The sequence below is a fragment of the Coregonus clupeaformis genome, chromosome 14 (genome assembly GCF_020615455.1).
Source record: "Coregonus clupeaformis isolate EN_2021a chromosome 14, ASM2061545v1, whole genome shotgun sequence".
In the NCBI taxonomy this organism is placed as follows: domain Eukaryota; kingdom Metazoa; phylum Chordata; class Actinopteri; order Salmoniformes; family Salmonidae; genus Coregonus; species Coregonus clupeaformis.
The window spans coordinates 23408431-23427038 of record NC_059205.1 but is presented as its reverse complement, the minus strand read 5'-3'; positions in this window follow the sequence as shown (position 1 = coordinate 23427038).

The window sequence follows — 18608 nt, the reverse complement described above, 5'->3', positions numbered from 1 at the left end:
AGACTAAGGAGTTTTTTTTTTGGATAAAAATAAACGGAATAGAGCTAAGCTCAGGTAACATCCTAGAGGAAAACCTGGTTCAGTCTGCTTTCTAACAGACACTTGGAGACAAATTCACCTTTCAGCAGGACAATAACCTAAAATACAAGGCCAAATACTTTATACACTGGAGTTGTCTTACCAAGACAACATTTCATGTTCCTGAGTGGCCTGGTTACAGTTTTGACTTAAATCTGCTTGGAAATCTATGGCAAGACTTGAAAATGTCTGTCTAGCAATAATCAATAACATACTTGACAGAGCTTGAAGGATTTTAGAAAGAATAATGTGCAAATATTGTACAATCCAGGTGTGCAAAGCTCTTAGAGACTTAGAAAGACTCACAGCTGTAATCGCTGCCAAAGGTGATTCTAACATGTATTGAGTCAGGAGGTTGAATACTTACTGTATGTAATCAAGATATATTAGTGTTATATTATTATTGTTATTATTATATATATATATATATATATACAGCTCTGGAAAAAATTAAGAGACCACTGCAAAATTATCAGTTTCTCTGGTTTTACTATTTATAGGTATGTGTTTGGGTAAAAATAACATTTTTGTTTTATTCTATAAACTACTGACAACATTTCTCCCAAATTCCAAATAACAATATTGTCATTTAGAGCATTTATTTGCAGAAAATGACAACTGGTCAAAATAACAAAAAAGATGCAGTGTTGTCAGACCTTGAATAATGCAAAGAAAAATAAGTTCATGTTCATTTTTAAACAATACAATACTAATGTTTTAACTTAGGAAGAGTTCAGAAATCAATATTTGGTGGAATAACCCTGATTTTCAATCACAGCTTTCATGCGTCTTGGCATGCTCTCCACCAGTCTTTCACATTGATGTTGGGTGACTTTATGCCACTCCTGGCGCAAAAATTCAAGCAGCTCGGCTTTGTTTGATGGCTTGTGACCATCCATCTTCCTCTTGATCACATTCCAGAAGTTTTCAATGGGGTTCAGGTCTGGAGATCGGGCTGGCCATGACAGGGTCTTGATCTGGTGGTCCTCCAGCCACACCTTGATTGACCTGGCTGTGTGGCATGGCACATTGTCCTGCTGGAAAAACCAATCCTCAGAGTTGGGGAACAATTTCAGAGCAAAAGGAAGCAAGCTTTCTTCCAGGACAACCTTGTACGTGGCTTGATTCATGCGCCCTTCACAAAGACAAATCTGCCCGATTCCAGCCTTGATGAAGCACCCCCAGATCATCACCGATCCTCCACCAAATTTCACAGTGGGTGCGAGACGCTGTGGCTTGTAGGCCTCTTCAGGTCTCCATCTAACCATTAGACGACCAGGTGTTGGGCAAAGCTGAAAATTGGACACATCAGAGAAGATGACCTTACTCCAGTCCTCTACGGTCCAATCCTTATGGTCTTTTGCAAACCTCAGCCTGGCTCTTCTTTGCTTCTCAGTGATGAAGGGCTTTTTTCTAGCTTTGCATGACTTCAGCCCTGCCCCTAGGAGCCTGTTTCGAACCGTCCTCGCCGTGAACTTCACCCCAGCTGCCGTTTGCCATTCTTTTTGTAGGTCACCTGATGTCATCTTGCAGTTGTTGAGTGACATTTGAATGAGTTGGCGGTCATCCCGGTCAGTAGAGAGTCGTTTTCACCCTCTGCCGATCTGTAGCTTTGTTGTCCCCAATGTCTGCTGCTTGACCTTGTTCTTATGAACCGCCGTCTTTGAAATTTTAAGGATGGAAGCAACCTGACGCTCACTGTATCCCTCTGCCAGTAAAGCCAGAATTGAACCCTTCTTTTCCTCACTCAAAACTTTCCTCTTCAACTCTTTTGGCATGGTCAATAGTACTTTTTTGATTAATATTACTTTTGAGGTACTATTAGCACCATTTTTACCATCCAGCTGGTCCTATTGCAAGAGGATAGTGATGACCACAGCAGTGGTTTTTATACTTTTCCTCATTAAATAAGATTTGGTTCAGGTGATCACCTAATCAGTACCTAATTCAGTAGAATGAGGTGTGCCTGTGTTGGAATTCAACAGACACTGGAATGGAATGGCTGTCATACATGTAGAGAAGCTGATTTAAGAAGTGGTCTCTTAATTTTTTCCACAGCTGTATATATACAGTGGGGGAGAACAAGTATTTGATGCACTGCCGATTTTGCAGGTTTTCCTACTTACAAAGCATGTAGAGATCTGTAATTTTTAACATAGGTACACTTCACCTTTGAGAGACAGAATCTAAAACAAAAATCCAGAAAATCACATTGTATGATTTTTAAGTAATTAATTTGCATTTTATTGCATGACATAAGTATTTGATACATCAGAAAAGCAGAACTTAATATTTGGTACAAAAAACTTTGTTTGCAATTACAGAGATCATACTTTTACTGTTGGTCTTGACCGGGTTTGCATACTGCAGCAGGGATTTTGGCCCACTCCTCCATACAGACCTTCTCCAGATCCTTCAAGTTTCGGGGCTGTCGCTGGGCAATACGGACTTTCAGCTACCTCCAAATATTTTCTATTGGGTTCAGGTCTGGAGACTGGCTAGGCCACTCCAGGACCTTGAGATACTTCTTACGGAGCCACTCCTTAGTTGCCCTGGCTGTGTGTTTCGGGTCGTTGTCATGCTGGAAGACCCAGCCACGACCCATCTTCAATGCTCTTACTGAGGGAAGGAGGTTGTTGGCCAAGATCTCACAATACATGGCCCCATCCATCCTCCCCTCAATACGGTGCAGTTGTCCTGTCCCCTTTGCAGAAAAGCATCCCCAAAGAATGATGTTTCCACCTCCATGCTTCATGGTTGGGATGGTGTTCTTGGGGTTGTACTCATCCTTCTTCTTCCTCCAAACACGGCGAGTGGAGTTTAGACCAAAAAGCTCTATTTTTGTCTCATCAGACCACATGACCTTCTCCCATTCCTCCTCTGGATCATCCAGACGGTCATTGGCAAACTTCAGATGGGCCTGGACATGCGCTGGCTTGAGCAGGGGGACCTTGCGTGCGCTGCAAGATTTTAATCCATGACGGCATAGTGTGTTACTAATGGTTTTCTTTGAGACTGTGGTCCCAGCTCTCTTCAGGTCATTGACCAGGTCCTGCCGTGTAGTTCTGGGCTGATCCCTCACCTTCCTCATGATCATTGATGCCCCACAAGGTGAGATCTTGCATGGAGCCCCAGACCGAGGTTGATTGACCGTCATCTTGAACTTCTTCCATTTTCTAATAATTGCGCCAACAGTTGTTGCCTTCTCACCAAGCTGCTTGCCTATTGTCCTGTAGCCCATCCCAGCCTTGTGCAGGTCTACAATTTTATCCCTGATGTCCTTACACAGCTCTCTGGTCTTGGCCATTGTGGAGAGGTTGGAGTCTGTTTGATTGAGTGTGTGGACAGGTGTCTTTTATACAGGTAACGAGTTCAAACAGGTGCAGTTAATACAGGTAATGAGTGGAGAACAGGAGGGCTTCTTAAAGAAAAACTAACAGGTCTGTGAGAGCCGGAATTCTTACTGGTTTGTAGGTGATCAAATACTTATGTCATGCAATAAAATGCAAATTAATTACTTAAAAATCATACAATGTGATTTTCTGGATTTTTGTTTTAGATTCCGTCTCTCACAGTTGAAGTGTACCTATGATAAAAATTACAGACCTCTACATGCTTTGTAAGTAGGAAAACCTGCAAAATTGGCAGTGTATCAAATACTTGTTCTCCCCACTGTATATATATATATATATTTTATGTTCACATTTTTTATCCACTTTGACATAATAGAGTATTTTGTGTAGATTGCTGACAATAAAATACAATTAAATCACATTTTAATCCCACGTTGTAACACAACAAAATGTGGAAAAAGTCAATACTTTCGGAGGCACTGTATGTGTCTGTCCGTGTTTGTGTATTATGCCAGTAGCCATTGTGGTTGGCTGACCTTGGGCATCTTTCAGGGTGCAGTGACATACAGTCAAGAGTTTATCTGGAGGCTCAGTAACAACCTTCATCAGCATAGATCACTTATGCTGCCTGCCTCTCAGTCAGCCAGGTATAGAGGAGCTATGTAGAGGACACACATTTGTTTGCATTCTAAATGGCACCCTATTTCCTAAATAGTGCACTACTTTTGACCAGGGCCCATAGGCCTCTGGTCAAAAGTAGTGCACTATATACTGTAGGTAATAGGGTGCCATGTGGGAGGCAGCCATACATTTCGCTCGGCACAGCTTTACATTTAATTTCCATAATGTCCTGATTATGCCGCTGGAAAGACGTTGGTGTCATGATGGGAGGTAATAACCAGGAGTATTCTGGGTGACATCGTTTGAAGGTCAACAGTACACACACAGGCTCTCTCTCTCTCTCTCTCTCTCTCTCTCTCTCTCTCTCTCTCTCTCTCTCTCTCTCTCTCTCTCTCTCTCTCTCTCTCTCTCTCTCTCTCTCTCTCTCTCTCTCTCTCTCTCTCTCTCTCTCTCTCTCTCTCTCGCTCTCATAGCAGCTGGCTGTAAATGAAACAGACACAAACAGTGAGTTAGACTATAAACACACTGAGTAGTCTAAATCTATCAAATCCAATAGCAGACAGTGTTTATGAGTAAACCTAGTTAAGTAACACACAACAACACTGTATGAATGACTAAACATGATTACACAGAACAGGAATTCACCATACAATGCAGCCGATGAATCCACACACACACACACACACACACACACACACACACACACACACACACACACACACACACACACACACACACACACACACACACACACACACACACACACACACACACACACACACACACACACACACACACTACACTTGCTGTGTTAACCTTAACCTTAAAGGGTTTAAAGTGGAACTTGACTAAACTGTCATGGAATGTGTTTCAAATGCTTTGAAATCTTTCAAATAGGTCAGAATAAATCTAATTAGAGTTTTTCGATTCAGCTATGAAAGCATATTTATTTATGTAATGTCTGCGCTTTAATTATTGTTTTATTGTTTTAGTCAATAGCGTTCGATTTTTTGTTTTTGTTTTGTACTTATATATTTTTTACATATCTTCCAGCACTGCAGCATGTGAAATGTTTTATTACTCATCTTTTTGGAGTGTCCTGCCTGTTTGCCTACCTGTGTATGACCATTGCTTGCCTGGGACCATGATTCCTGCCTTTTGCGAAGGTGAAATTAACACCTGCCGTGCTCTGTGCGTGAATCTACACCTTTTTCTCCCTGAGTATTCATTATAGAATACCTCACCAAAAAACGGAATGGATTCAGCGGAGCTACAGTGGCGCCTAACCCGGCAAGAGGAGCGTATGGAGGTAATCGGCCATCTTCTCCGCTAGCCTATCCCTACTCCTCCGATGCCAAGTATCGTAACCCATTGCCCTCCTTCATTCATATCCATGCCTGGAATATATGATGGTTCACCTGGGAAATGTCAGTGATTTCTGATGCAATGCAGCAAATACATTGAGCACAACCCCACTAACTTCGCCACCGACAAGAGCAGGGTGGATTTTGTTGTGTCTCTACTCACAGGCAAAGCCCTGGATTGGGCCACCGCCAAATGGACTGCCAACAGCACAGAACTCGGATCCGAGAACCATTTCCACACCCTCTTCAAAGTGGTATTCTATCACTCTCCTTCCGGTTGTCCTATAGGGGACCTACTCATAGATCTTCAACAAGGACGCAATTCAGCTGCCGGGTATGCCCTCGAGTTCCGCACCATGGCTGCAGGAAGTGGATGGAGTGAGTCTGCTTTACTTACCGTCTACCGAAGAGGGCTCAACAGGGAACTTCAGGCGGAGCTGGCCTGTGGAGGTGACCTTCAGGATTTAAATCAATACATTCGTATGTCCATCTCCATCGACCACCTCATCGCCGACCGCCAAAGAACTCTGACACCCAGGAACCCGAAAACGTATCTTTCCATGATTCCATCATCCTGTCCGAGTCTTCCAGAGCCCATGCAGTTGGGTCATGCTCCTCTCCCGCGTATCGAACGTCAAAGGCAGATCCAAGAAGGGCTCTGCCTATACTGTGGAGGGAAATATCATCTACTCAGCCATTTCCCTGTTTGCCCCCCACGGAGAGATGAGAAGGGTCCCTCTGCTGCCATGCAGGTAGGCGGGTCTGTATTTCTAAATATCTCCCAGAAGCAATTCTCCATCCCAATATTGATAACCGTGAAGTGGGTTATGAAGTACGTAGAAGGCTTGATAGATTCGGGAGCAGCAGGTAGTTTTATCGATCACCAGCTAGTACAAGAACTTGACATTGATCTTACACCTGTCACCCCTCCCTTAAGGATTAACACCCTGGACGGGCAGCCATTGGGCACATGCTTCATTACGCACCTGAAACAGAGCGTTACCCTCCAGATTGGAGTTTTCCATACCGAAACCATTCAACTCATGGAACTCTCATCCCCCAAACAGCAACTCATCCTCGGACACCCCTGGCTTTGTCATCACGACCCTGCCATCTCGTGGCGACAAGGTGAACTACTGTCCTGGTTTTCTACCTGCTTCACCAGTTGTCTCAGCCTACCCTGCAGAGCCACCACCATTGAGGACTCTGCCTCTGCAGTGCCACCCACCATACCATCTGAATACACCCAGTACAGCAATGTCTTCAGCAAAATCAAGGCCTCCACTCTGCCACCACATCGCCCAGGGGACTGTGCTATTGACTTACTCCCTGGAGTGTCCCAACCGAAGGGCCGTGTTTACCCCCTATCTATTCCGGAAAATGAGGCAATGGAGAAGTACATTGATGAATCATTCAAAGGGTTTCATTTGTCCTTCTTCCCCTGCTGTGTCCAGCTTCTTCTTTGTTGGAAAAAAGGACGGTGGTCTTCGTCCATGTATTGATTACCGTTCCCTGAATGACGTTACGGTCAAGAACGGTTTCCCTCTTCCTCTGATCCCAGTGACCCTTGAACAAGTGGGCCACGCCAACATCTATACAATACTCGACCTGCGGAGTGCTTATAACCTTGTCCGTATACGTGAAGGCGACGAATGGAAGACTGCCTTTATCACCGCACGAGGGCACAATGAATACCTTGTCATGCCCTACGGCCTTACTAACGCACCCACCGTCTTCCAATTCTTTATGAACTAGGTTTTACAGGAAATGATCAACCGCTTTCTCATCGTCTACATTGATGACATCCTGATTTACTCCCACTCCCTGAAGGAACAAATACAGCATGTACAAAGGGTTCTTCAATGGCTCCTTGACCATAACCTTTATGTGAAGACTGAAAAGAGCACCTTCCATGTAACCTCAGAAAACTTCCTCTGTTTCGTACTGACACCTGGAGGGGTCAGCATGGATGAGAACAAAGTCAACGCCGTCAGTAACTGGCCCAAACCCACCACCGTTAAGGAACTCCAACGTTTCATTGGGTTCTCCAACTTCTATCGCCGGTTCATTCGGAACTTCAGTTCTACTGCCACTCCCCTTACCAGCCAAAAGACCCGGACCCTTCAATGGACTGATACAACACTGACTGCTTTCAACACCTTGAAACGCCTCTTCACCTCAGCTCCTGTCCTTCGCCAACCTGATCCGACCCTTCCTTTCACCCTGGAGGTGGATGCCTCCAAAGTAGGAGTAGGAGCCATACTCTCTCAGCTGGTGGGAACATCTCCAAAATCACATCCTTGTGCCTTCTTCTCCAGGAAGTTATCTCCTGCTGAGAGCAATTATGATGTGGGGAACAGAGAACTCCTCGCCATCAAGCAGGCCCTCGAGGAGTGGTGCCACTGGTTGGAGGGCGCACAACATCCCTTTCTCGTCCTAACAGATCATCGTAATCTGGAATATATCAGAGGGGCCAAGAGGTTAAACTCCAGAGAAGCCCACTGGGCTCTCTTCTTCACATGCTTCCATTTTCATGTGACTTACATCCATGGAAAGAAAAACGTAAAAGCTGATGCTCTCTCCCGCCAGTTTGACCTTCCGACCAGTAACTCAGACCCTACACCCATTCTTCCTTCCTCTTGTATTATGGGACCGGTACAGTGGGAGGTTCACTCTGCCATACAGGAAGCCCTAACCTCAGACCCGGCTCTTCCTGAGACACCAGCTGGGAAGAGTTACATACCAGCAGCTGTTAGATCCCAACTGATGCAATGGTGTCACACGTCCTTGGGGTCAGGACATCCGGGCATTACACGAACCACCGAACTTCTAGCCCGTAAGTTCTGGTGGTCCTCACTGGCATCCGACGTCAGGGATTACGTACTCTCCTGTCCAGTCTGCACCCAAACCAAAAGCCCTCATCATCTCCCTTCTGGTAAGCTTCAACCTTTGCCAATCCCTCACAGACCCTGGTTCCACATAGCTGTTGACTACATCACAGATCTTCCTGAATCGTCTGGTAACACCACCATCCTTGTCATAGTAGACCGTTTTTCAAAAATGTGTTGTCTGGTTCCACTTCCTCATTTACCTAACGCCATGGAATTGTCTGAGTGTATGTTTCAACAGTTGTTCTGTCTGTATGGGATTCCGGAGGACATCGTCTCTGACCGTGGGCCCCAGTTTGTCTCCCGGGTGTGGCGAGCCTTAGCCTTCTGTGACCGACTGGGTGTCGCCCTCAGCCTCTCCTCCGGGTACCAGACGGAACGTTTGAACCAAGAAATAGAGAAGTACCTCCGCCAACAATGTTCTGCCTCTCCACATGACTGGAGTCGGTATATGGGCTGGGCCGAATATGCTCAGAACTCACTCATGCAGAACACAAAGAAACAGGGCTACGTACAAGAACAAAAGGTGAACTAAGAAAACAAATACAGAACCTTACAGTACCCCCCCCCCCCCTACTGTAAGGTTCTGTATTTGTTTTCTTAGTTCACCTTTTGTTCTTGTACATAGCCCTGTTTCTTTGTGTTCTTGAACGTAGCCCTGTCTTTCATTTTTGTTCATTGATTTCACCTGTGTTAGTTACTCACCTGGTCTCATCAGCTCCTTATTTAGTTCAGTTCTTTCTGTTTGTGCCTTGTGAGGTATTGTTTGTTTTGACTCTACTAAGCCTTTTTATAGCTCATTTGTGAGAACCAGTTATAGCCTTCAGTCCTTGTTTTTGATTCTCCTGCCTGTTTGCCTACCTGTGTATGACCATTGCTTGCCTGGGACCATGATTCCTGCCTTTTGCGAAGGCAAAATAAACACCTGCCGCACTCTGCGTGTGAATCTACACCTTTTTCTCCCTGAGTATTCATTGCACATCAAAACAGGTGAAATATATAATCGCTATGTGTCCTCAGCTGAATAACTGTGTTGGCCTATACAGTATCTGTATCAACTAATGTAGCTAGACATTTCATTTTAATTTCCATAGCTTTGTTTTTGTCTACAGTTACGCAGTCCCTCCAGGATTCCGCAATTCTGCGATCACATAATTCAATGCATAATCATCCAATCTTATGCGAGAGCTCGCAATTTTGACCAATCCCTGCACTTTTAGCGCATAAAAGGGTCCAATCAAAAGCGGATTCATATTTTTGACCAATTACTGCACTGTTACCGTGGAAAATGGCCCAATCCAACCACACATCAACAATGGTTTTTCCCACTGGCTTGTCAGCCTATTCATGTGTGAAGATGATGGCTGATTGTTGATGGCTGACAGAATGCAATCAACAGAAATCAATCTCATTTGCCAACAAAAATAACAGCTAAAGACTGTGCGAAACAATTTCCAAATGTTTTACATGAAAGTGGGGGGAAATTGTTTTGCACTCCGTCCAACGTTGTGCTGGAACACAAGAGAAAGTCGACAATCAACAGTCACTTCGAATCAGCAAAGCATATGAGAATGTCAGAACAGTTCCCACAGCAGCGGCAGATCACCTTGACTGAAATGGTAGCAGGGAAGACTGTGGCAAGCGCTGAAAGAATCAAGGTGTGGCGTTTTACTCAAACTTTTTTTCCCTGCTAACCTTGGCTTAAGTAGGGTGGTCGGCACTCTGCTCTCCCCAGTCTGTCTATGGAGAGCGCTGCTCAAAGCAATGAGTGCAATTTGTCAGCTTTGCCGTTTTTAAACTCTCTGTAAAACCTCATACGGATCACCAAAGCACAATCTTTCTGGATTTTTTAGAAATGGTCAGCAGTGCAGTACCACTCAGAGCAGTTTGGCCTCTACAAGGGGTTCATAGAGATGGAAATACAGGTATAATTTAAATCTACATGCATTCTACAATTGCTTAAGTCATTGTCATTTATCATTGTAATTATGCAGAAAAAAAGTGGCCTACATTTGTTGTAAGCCGTGATGGCATTTCACAGTGAGTATAAGTAATATTTCTTATGTTCCTCTTTTTTATTCCTTGTCATTCACAGGTGTGTGGCCGAAGTACACCACAGTCTGTAGAGAAACTCCATGAGATACTAGAGGACCAAGAGCTGGTTCAGTCACTGCAGATTCAGCTGAACATCATGGCAGACAAGTGCAACGTCAACCTGCATCTTCTCGACATCTTCCAGAGCAGACGCCCCATGACAACAAAGATCTTTCACTATTTAGAGGACTTGCACATGAACATTGCAGCCAACAAAGAACTACATTATGAGGCTTGTTCACACCACTTTGACACAGTTGACGACTTGCCCTTTGCTGTGAAAACAAAAATATTGAGCACTGTTGAAAAGGCATACAGCAATGCAGAGGAAAAACGTATAAAGTACATGTCAGATGGACAGCCTGCCATGGAGTTCCTCCAAGAAGTTAGGGTGTTTGATCCACGCCACATTGCGTTTATGGATGACAGAGTGTCCAGCTACAAGGCTATTCTAGGCTTCAGTAAGCTACCGAGAGATGAACTGGATGCCTACTTGACCAATGTAGGACCAGCAGCACTGAGAGCCACAGTGAGTGGGGTGGTGGATTTGGATATCTGCTGGGATGGACTTCAAGAGAGACTTCCTGTGCTGAGCACCCTGGCCAAACGCTACAAAGATGCAGCCTCAAACTTAGCTGATGCTGAGCGAAGCAACAGCATCTACAAGCTTGTGTTGTCCAGCCGTAGGCGATCAACCTCAACTAGGCCCTTGATCACGCCCCACCTCTCATTATGTTCAGAAAAAGAACAGTGTTTGTTCAAAAAAAGAAACAGCCCAAAAGAGGAACTGGAAGATGAACTTGAGATATAATATGTCTTAATTGCAGATTGGACCCCAGGTGTTTATTTTGTCCTAGTTTAATCTTTTTTAGTACCTACAGATTATGGGGGCATGCATTCTTTTTATGTTGGAACTCTGAGCTAGCTTCCACCCCTTTTTTGAGAAATACCTGTTTGTTCAGGAAAATAAACACAATTGAACACTTTAAATGTTTCTAATTGTTGTTGTATTATGTATTCTGCTTAAAATCGTCCTAAAACTGAGCACATATGACTTTTTATTGCTTTATATGAAATTAACATGAATAAAACCATTGCAAAATGTATTGCAGAATTTCAGAAAAGCTGCCGCAAAATCAAGCATTTTTGGCCGCAGAAATTACAAGAAAATATTTTTCACAAAGCAGTACCAGCTTTAAGGACACTTTCCCCCATCAGTGAGGACAATAGGCACACCAATCAGCAATAATATATAATATATAGAGAGCTTGGGGCTTGCGTCTGAGTAATTGCGTCTGAGTAATTAAGATACAAAGACTTGGCCTCGATGTCCCCCTTCATCTCCTCATCTGATTGGCTGTCGGAGAGAGAAGTGGAAAGTGACCACATTCCTTCCTCTGGATAAGAGCGTCTGCTAAAATGACTAAAAATGTAAATGCCATGTTAGCACCGGGCATATCCAATGTAGCATGTGTGTGTTAGAACTCACTAGCAGTAGTTCTCCTCAAACACACACACACACATACATGCACAAGCGCGCACACATACACGCACGCACTCACTCACACGCACACAAACACACACACACACACACACACACACACACACACACACACACACACACACACACACACACACACACACACACACACACACACACACACACACACACACACACACACACACACACACACACACACACACACACACACACTCAGTTACGGGAATTGCAGAAGCCAAGGGAGCAATAAGGCACAATTGAAGGAAAAGCTTGACTATTTATAGCACTGTAGATTATATATATGGTTATTGTGTTTATTTTCTACAATTCTATTATTAGTTGAGTGAATTTCAAAATTATAACACCTTTTATGGCTGATTGTTGTGGGTAGAGCTATTTATGAACATGCCTAACAATTGAACAAGGCCTTATGATTAAGATCACTTTATTGGTCAATTGCACACAAGGTCCAACCGAAACTTTTACTTTTAACCCAACCCCTCCGAAGGACACATATAGCGGTTTATGGAGATGTGCGATGGGCTGCCACACTGGAGCCGTTGTTGTGGGGGATTCAATGCCTTGCTCAAGGGCACAAACGCAGGCAGTGGCATCTAAGATTATATAATAATGTTATATCATGTTTTGGTATTTTATTTCAGCGCAGGTATGTTGTTTTTATTGTATCCACTGCTTGAGGTGCAGTAGGGTTTAGAATGTTTTGGTAAGAGGATTCATATCTCTGTGTATACAGAAGCTACTCTCTCTCCCCACCTCTCTATTTGTCTCTCTGTCTCTCTCTCTCTCTTCCCCTCTTTACCTCCCTGACTGTGTCCGTCTCTGTCTTTCTTTCTGTCTTTCTGTCTCTCTCTCTCTCCCTCTGTCTCTCTCTCACTCTGTCTCTGTCTCTCTCTTCTCTCTTAGATTGTCAAAATTATTGCTCCACAGTAATTACAGTAGACCTTTATTATCTCTTTTCAGATCCCTATATTTTCTGCCTGCGACCGTAAGTCCAAAATAGACGACCACACAGTCCAAATGGTGTATTTATGTGCAAATTGTCACTCTGCATGAGTGGAGAAACGCTTATTATGGATCCACAATAGCCATTTGAAATGATTGTATATCGCGAATCCAATGTGAATCACTGTCCCCTTGTCTCCGGGTCCATGCTGTCCGGGTTCCTTGGGACGTCCCTACCTCATTGAAGTTGAATTGTAAAATGATTAAGGTAAAAAGGTAAGGGTTAAGTTTGGGATTAGGTAAGGTTTAGGGTTTTAGGTAGGGACGTCCCAAGGATCCCAGATAGCACTAACCCTTGTCTCCTTCTCTGGGCTCTATTTTAAGAAACCTAACACAATGGTAAATCTTAGCTCTGGCAGTAGGGCTATAGGTCCGGGGGTGTCTGCAAAATATTTTTGTTATTTTCACTGCGGGAATGGTGGCGCGAAGGGGCTGGGTTTGAAGAATAAATCAATTATATGTGTGAGGAGTGCTTGGCAACTCACTTGCCAATCAGCACGTTTCATGGCTTAATATTGCATTCCATTGTCTAAAGTTCGGTAGGTTATTGACGGTCTTTGCAATGTCATCAACTCCAGTGAGAATGCTTTTCATTGACTACAGCTCAGCGTTCAACATCATAGTGCCCACAAAGCATATCACTAAGCTAAGGACCCTGGGACTAAACACCTCCCTCTGCAAATGGATCCTGAACTTCCTGACGGGCCGCCCCCAGGTGGTAAGGGTAGGCAACAACACATCTGCCACGCTGACCCTCAACACGGGGGCCCCTCAGGGGTGCGTGCTTAGTCCCCTCCTGTACTCCCTGTTCACCCACGACTGCATGGCCAAGCACGACTCCAACACCATCATTAAGTTTGCTGACGACACAACAGTGGTAGGCCTGATCGCCGACAACAATGAGACAGCCTATAGGCAGGAGGTCAGAGACTTGGCAGTGTGGTACCAGGACAACAACCTCTCCCTCAACGTGAGCAAGACAAAGAGCTGATCGTGGACTACAGGAAAAGGAGGGCCGAACACGCCCCCATTCACGTCGACGGGGCTGTAGTGGAGCGGGTCGAGAGTTTCAAGTTCCTTGGTGTCCACATCACCAACAAACTATCATGGTCCAAACACACCAAGACAGTCGTGAAGAGGGCACGACAACACCTTTTCCCCCTCAGGAGACTGAAAAGACTTGGCATGGGTCCCCAGATCCTCAAAAAGTTATTCAGCTGCACCATCGAGAGCATCCGACCGTAAGGCGCTACAGAGGGTGTTGTGTACGGCCCAGTACATCACTGGGGACAAGATTCCTGCCATCCAGGACCTATAGTGGCTTGCGAAAGTATTCACCCTGTCACGGTTTACTAAGCCAGAACCCAGAAGCAGACCAGGACAAGGTAAGTGGTGTCAAAAGGTGAATGTTTATTTACTGAACCAAGGGTGAAGGGAAATAATCCAGGGAACAGAGCGGCGGCGTGGAGGAGTAGTAGAGGGTCCAGTGGTTGATCCGATGATGGCTCGGCAGCCGCCGACCATCAGGCAGAGGTTGGGTAGAGGTTCCGGACGAGTGACTGTGGGGAGAACAAAAACGGAGGTAAGTACCAGGCAGGTCAACAGGGTGCAACAAAACAACAAAAACTAACTCTAGTACTGAGGCTGATACGCCGGCAAAACATACTGTTCATGGCTAACGATCCGGCAGGAACTGGATGTTGGGCCAGACCCTAAGAAGGGTGATGATTAGGCCCAGGTGTGCCGATTGCTGATGGGAAGCAGGTGCGGAAACAAGCGCGCTCCCCGGAGCGTTCCCGAACCCTCGGGAAACAGGAGCTACGACCAGAAACACTCGTCACCAGACAGGACCCGACTCAGACCGCCGGGATCGTTACAGTACCCCCTCCGACGAACGCCACCGGGCGGACTCCCGGAGCGCCAGGATGGAGGCGGTAGAAGTCCCTGATGAGATCCGGATCTAGGACCTGTCGCGCGCGGAATCCAACTCCTCTCCTCAGGACCATACCCCTCCCAGTCCACGAGATACTGGAAACCCCGGCCCCGCCGTCGGGAATCCATGATGCGCCGCACCGTGTAGGCAGGACCACCTCCGATCATCCGAGGAGGAGGAGGAGGAGGCGGAGGAGGCAACAGAGGACTGAGGAGGACAGGCTTGAGGCAGGAGACATGAAAGGTGGGATGGACTCTGAGCGTCCTCGGTAGTTTGAGTCGAACTGCCACTGGATTGATCACCTTCTCCACCACAAAACGGACCAATGAACTTCGGTAACAACTTCCTAGACTCAGTCCGTAACGGAAGATCCCGTGTGGCCAACCAAACCCTATCTCCGATGGTATAGGTGGGAGCGGGGATCCGGCGACGATTCGCCTGGAGCTGATACCGGTCCGAACCTCTAAGGAGTGCCTTTCTGGCCCGATGCCAGGTCCGGTGGCAACGACGAATGTGGGCCTGAACAGAAGGCACTGAGAGCTCCTTCTCCTGAGAAGGGAACAGGGGAGGTTGGTAGCCATACAGGCACTGGAAGGGAGACATCCCAGTGGCAGATGTAGGGAGAGTATTGTGGGCATACTCAACCCAAGGCAACTGAGAGGCCCAGGAGGTGGGGTTGGAAGAGACCAGACAGCGTAGCGTGGATTCCATCTTCTGGTTGGCTCTCTCCGCCTGACCATTGGATTGGGGGTGAAAACCAGATGTGAGACTGACTGTAGCTCCAATGGCCGAACAGAAGGACTTCCAGACAGCAGAGGTAAACTGAGGGCCACGGTCGGAAACGATATCACTGGGCAAACCGTGGACCCTGAAAACCTCCCTAACCAGGATCTCGGACGTCTCCGAGGCAGAGGGAAAGCTTGGCAATCGGCACAAAGTGGGCGAACTTGCTGAATCTGTCCACGATAGTCAGAACGACCGTGTTCCCCTCAGAAGCGGGCAACCCCGTGACGAAGTCCAGGGCCAGATGCGACCATGGACGCCGGGGGAATAGGAAGGGGTGAAGTAGTCCAGAGCTGGGCCGATTGGTACTCTTATTCTGCGCACACACTGGACAGGCAGCAACAAAACCCCGAGTATCCTCGGCCATGGCAGGCCACCAAAAACGTCTGCGAAGAAACGCCATAGTCCGAGCCACGCCAGGGTGACAAGCCATCTTACTGGCGTGGGACCACTTGAGAACAGCAGGACGAACCGACTCAGGCACAAACAACCGACCGGGTGGACCGTTACCGGGACCGGGGCTGAGTCCGAAGGGCCGCCAGCACCTCCTCCTCAATCTTCCACATGACTGCTCCCACGACGCAGTTCCGGGGGAGAATAGTCTCGGTCTTGGACCCACTCTCCTCCGTCTTGGAGAACATCCGGGACAAGGCGTCCGCCTTGCCGTTCTTAGACCCAGGTCGGAACGTCAGGACAAACTTGAATCGTCCGAAAAACAACGCCCACCTGGCCTGACGGGAGTTGAGGCGTTTCGCCGATTGCACGTAAGCAAGATTCTTGTGGTCAGTCCAGACAATAAACGGTTTGCTCCGCCCCCTCCAACCAGTGGCGCCACTCCTCCAAGGCAAGTTTCACCGCGAGAAGCTCCCGGTTACCCACATCGTAATTCCTCTCCGCAGGTGAAAGGCGACGAGTAGTAGGCGCAGGGATGGAGTTTACTGTCCGTGGAGCATCGCTGCGACAGGATGGCGCCAACTCCCACATCAGACGCGTCCACTTCAACAACGAACTGACGGGCCGTGTCCGGTTGAGAGAGAATCGGTGCGTTGGTGAATCGCCTCTTCAAATCCAGAAACGCTCGATCCGCCTCCGGATTCCACTTGAAGGTCCTGATGCTGGAAGTCAAGGCAGTTAATGGAGCGGCCACACGGCTGTAATCCCGGATGAATCTGCGGTAGAAATTCGCAAACCCCAAAAATCTCTGGAGCTGCAATCTCGTACCGGGCTGGGCCCATTCCAGAACCGCTCTAACCTTCTCCTGGTCCATCCTAATCTCTCCCCTGGAGATGATGTACCCGAGAAAGGATGTTGTGTGGGCGTGAAACTCGCACTTCTCGGCCCTTCACGAACAGGCGATTCTCCAACAATCGCTGCAGAACCTGCCGGACATGCTGGACGTGGTCGGTAGGTTCCTTCGAGAAGATCAGAATGTCATCCAGGTAAACAAACACGAAGAGCCCGATCATATCTCTCAGGACGTCGTTCACCATACTCTGGAATACCGCTGGAGCATTGGTCAGTCCAAACGGCATCACCTGATACTCGAAGTGCCCCATCGGTGTATTGAAACCCCGTCAACCACTCGTCCCCCTCTCTGATCCGGACCAGGTGATACGCATTGCGTAGGGTCTAACTTGGTGAACACCGTAGCACCCCTGTAAGGAGTCGAAGGCAGAACTCATCAAGGGCAGGATACTTGTTCTTGACCGTGATGTCATTCAACCCCCGATAGTCAATACATGGTCGAAGAGAGCCATCCTTCTTACCCACAAAGAAGAATCCTGCCCCCAGGGGTGATGACGAGGGACGAACGAGACCAGCAGCTAGGGACTCCTTGATGTAGGTCTCCAACGCCTCACGTTCAGGTCGGGAGATACTGTATAACCTTCCCTTGGGGTAGACAGCTCCAGGGACCAGGTTGATGGCACAATCATATGGTCGGTGGGGAGGGAGTGACAGAGCCTTCTGCTTACTGAAAACCTCCCCAAATCGTGATATGTCTCGGGAACCAGGGACAAATCTGGAGGTTTAGCCTCAATCGCCTGACTGGGAACCGAATGGGGGCAGGCAGTCTTGAGACAGTTAGCATGACAATCCAGGCTCCAACTCGTTACCTTGCCCGTTACCCAATCGAACGTGGGATTGTGTTCCTTCAGCCAGGGGTATCCAAGGACCAGAGGAACATGGGAAGACGGCAGAATGAAAAATGAAATCATCTCAGAATGATTCCCTGACAACCGCATCTTAACCGGTTCAGTCCTCATCGTGATACGTGCCAGACTACTGCCGTTCAGAGTGGTCGCTTCAATGGCTTCCGGCAATTGCTCCTTGGAAAGCCCCAGCTGTTCCACCAACTCGGCATCAAGAAAGCTTCCATCGGCACCTGAATCGATAAAAGCGTTAAGCGCTAAGCTCTGATTCCTGTTCACAAGGGTAGCCGGGAAGCGGGGTCTGACAGAGGTACTGAGAGGTTGAAACTGGCTCGCTAAAAGTCCTCCCAACTTTAGCGAGCCGGGCAGTTTGACGACCGCCGGGAACAAGTGGAGATGTAATGTCCCGAGCTACCACAGTAGAGGCAGCAGTTGGTCTTACGTCTATGTTGACGCTCCTCCTTGGTTAACCCGTGCCGCCCCACTTGCATGGGTTCCGAATCGGGAGAGAGGACCTCTCCACTAATCCACTGTGGTGGAGAATGATCGATGTGTTCTGGTCCACCACCCGACCCGACTGGGAACTGAGAAACTGATCGATTGGACGGACCCCATTGCTTCTCCTCCTTCGGCTCTCGGACTCGATTATCCACCCGAATGGACAAGGCTACCAAGCTGTCCAGGTCACTAGGCTCCGGATAGGAGATCAACTCATCCTTGAGCTGCTCCGACAGACCCTGGTAAAGGCCGCTTGCAGAGACTCCTCGTTCCACCCACTCTCCACAGCCAACGTCTTGAACTCAATCACGAAGTCGGCCAC